The sequence below is a fragment of the Anarrhichthys ocellatus genome, unplaced genomic scaffold (genome assembly GCF_004355925.1).
Source record: "Anarrhichthys ocellatus isolate YVR2014 unplaced genomic scaffold, GSC_Weel_1.0 scaffold8, whole genome shotgun sequence".
Taxonomy (NCBI): Eukaryota; Metazoa; Chordata; class Actinopteri; order Perciformes; family Anarhichadidae; genus Anarrhichthys; species Anarrhichthys ocellatus.
This window is the reverse complement of record NW_022280038.1, coordinates 10346405-10349311: the sequence shown is the minus strand read 5'-3', so window position 1 is coordinate 10349311 and position 2907 is coordinate 10346405. Positions and strand designations below refer to the sequence as shown.

The 2907-nt window shown below is 42.4% G+C and overlaps 1 protein-coding gene across 2 annotated transcripts in view; it reads left to right on the top strand.

Annotated features, from left to right (window-relative positions):
• The window catches only part of map1aa (microtubule-associated protein 1Aa), a 40767-nt gene that overhangs the window by 13660 nt on the left and 24200 nt on the right, over positions 1–2907 (top strand). The window contains exon 1 of one of the 2 annotated variants that reach the window (XM_031848328.1): positions 2257–2436. The exons of the other annotated variant lie outside the window; for it this stretch is intronic. The gene's annotated coding sequence lies outside the window, so the exon portion shown is untranslated. Of the gene's footprint in view, positions 1–2256; positions 2437–2907 lie in introns of those variants that run through there. 2 annotated transcript variants of the gene reach the window in all.

Here is a 2907-nt window from a genome sequence, read left to right as displayed (position 1 = left end):
AGAGAGAGAGAGAGAGAGAGAGAGAGAGAGAGAGAGAGAGAGAGAGAACTGAGAGTGATGTAAGGTTGTGGAGGAAGGAGGCATATCTGAGACATTCAAAGGGAGAGGAGATGGAAAAGGGGCGCGGCATGCCGGGCATCCGAGCCGTACGGCTAACAGCTGACATTTAGAGGAGACTGCCGGTCGTCTGAGATGCTGCATCAGAGTCCAAATGATGCTCTTCAGTTTCACCAACAGGGTTTTTACAGAGCTGGTTTAAATATCATAACAACGCTCTTTGCAAACACCTTTTAATAATCAGGCCTGAAGGGTGAAACTTGTCTTTCTTCCCCCTCATAGTCGATTTTTTTGTGAGCTATTCTTGAATCAAAGACAAACAAGGATGTGTGATCCAAACACAACAAAAGTTATTTCAGGAACAAAGTGATAAATGTCTAGACTGCTTTTGACAGGGAATGTAACTGAAACACTGACCTCCACCTCTCTGAATCAGTCTCTCTCTCTCTCTCAGTTAATCAAATGTTATGATTCATGGTTTCTGGTGGCAGAGCGGTTTATTTTCGTCGGTCTCTCTGTCCCACCCAGCAGCTGCTGTTTGAGTCACAGCTGTTTGAAAAGTCCCGTTCCCATAAGCAGATGATCCACTCGCTTCCCACCCAATAAAAACATCTGACTTCATTAGTTTAAATAAGCTAAATGTGGAAAGTTGGAGCTGTTGGTTTTTCTGACCCGTTCGGTCAAAAAACAATGGATGGCCTGGATTAAATACAGTTTTATTTTGGTGTTATAGGTAGATGCACATTAGATGCAGATTTACAGCCAAATCCTAATGTGCATCTACCTATAACACCAAAATAAAACTGTATTTAATCCAGGCCATCCACAAGAGGCCAAGGATACATTTAAGGTGTGGTAATTTACACTGTTCATGTGAGAAATTATATATCTTGAGGGCGAATGAACAAGGCGTCACCAGTTCAAGAGTGCACTTTACTATAACAGGTTTGTATTTGAAGGGGACATATCATGAAAATCTTACTTTCTCGTGTGCACATACATTTGGGTATCTGGAGTGAACACCAGCCCACAAACTGTGAAATTAGACGACCCAGTTATTTTTTTGGTGGGTTGCCTAAATCACAAAACATGTGATTCAACCAGCCAATCCGCTTTGGCTCCCCATCCTATGTCACATAAAGGCTTATTAGAATATATAGAATATACCACCACAATCTGATCATCGTCTCTACGTCACCCCGTTATCACGTAACTTGCGTACTTCAGTAACGGCACTTCTGTAGTTATTTTAACCAAAACGACGATCTTTTCCCAAACCTAACGGAGTTGTTTGTCATGAAGATGTAAGTTTATTTTGGAAAGACTGTATGCATGAAACCATAGACTGTATAGAAGAAGTGGACGTAGTCTTCTTGACGTCAGCCGGTTTGTGGACGGATGTTTTGAAGCCTCGAGTTCGGCGATATCGCCGTTGCCATCTTGGATTACGTCTGTCGCCATGTTGTTTTTTCACAATCAATGAACAGAAGTGACCATATCTGGACTGAGGAGGAGTGACGTAGAAACGCATACATCTCGACCTGTCAATCACCGTGTAGCCCCGCCCTAAAGCATCCCCTGCTTTATGGTCTGTTTGACTCTAAATGGACCATAATGTACTAAATGAACATCATGCTGTATTGAAGAAGACTTGAAACTAGAGATTGAGACCATAAACTCATGTTTACAATGTTTACTGAGGTAATAAATCAAGAGAGAAGTAGAGTCATTTTCTCATAGACTTCTATACAACCAGAGGAGTCGCCCCCTGGTGGACACTAGAGTGAATGTCGGCTTCAGAATCAAAGGTTGCTGCTTGCACATAATGAGCAGAAATTGACAGGTGTTGCTGACTTTTGTGGAAAAACACACTAAAGATGAGGAGTAACTTTTTGTAAGATATCATAATGCATGAGGATGCATTGAATAACTGAAGGCGTTATTCCTGGTAGTGTGAAGTGTTCAAGTTATTAAAAAATAAATTTAGAGACCTTTTTTATTTTCTTCTTTTGTTGTTTCTAGTCATCATTTGGTGAGCGGTGTGTTCAGGAGGGACTCAGTATTTCTAATGTTCTGGCTTCCCCGGATTCAACATCATCATTTAATCATCACTCAGATATCCAATCGTCATAAGAGGTCGATTTTCAACAGGAAAAAAAACAAAAACCTTTTCTGATTCACGTTAATGCTGCTGGATCTCCCGAAACGGGAGTGTACGAGCTGTTCCTGAATGCAGCACGATAGCAGAGTGTAGGTGTCGATCTGTACCAGGGCCGATCCTTCATCTTCATCCTCATCCTCAGCAGCAGCAGCAGCAGCAGCAGCAGCAGCAGCATCACCGCCTCTCCCTCTGCTCCATCCACCACCACGAGAAGGACGGTAAGACACCGTTCATTCCCGATTTACACACCCGCACACCCCCGCTGACATCGCGGCGGGTAAACTGCTCGTTTTGTCGGCCCGGAGGGGGACTTTATAGACGCGGAGCAGCGCACTGGACCAGGCGGTCTGGCGATGAGGCTGCTTGTTGTATAACACCACATCGTTAATCTGGAGACTCGCTGCATGCAGATTGGTCGAAGTCACTGGAGGAATCTGACTGCATGAAAAACAGGATTTTTGTATATTGATATTAATAGGAGGATTCGTGCTGCACAGCAGGCTCGGTGTTTGCAGAGGCCGTGGAATAACTATATATATATATATATATATATATATATATATATGTATGATGTGAGTAACATTATGGCTCATGATTATCAATTTCACTGCATATGTTTGTTTACATTGTACTGCTACTGTCAAATGAAGAGCTCATTTCATCTAATTTAAAAACAGAGACATACATAT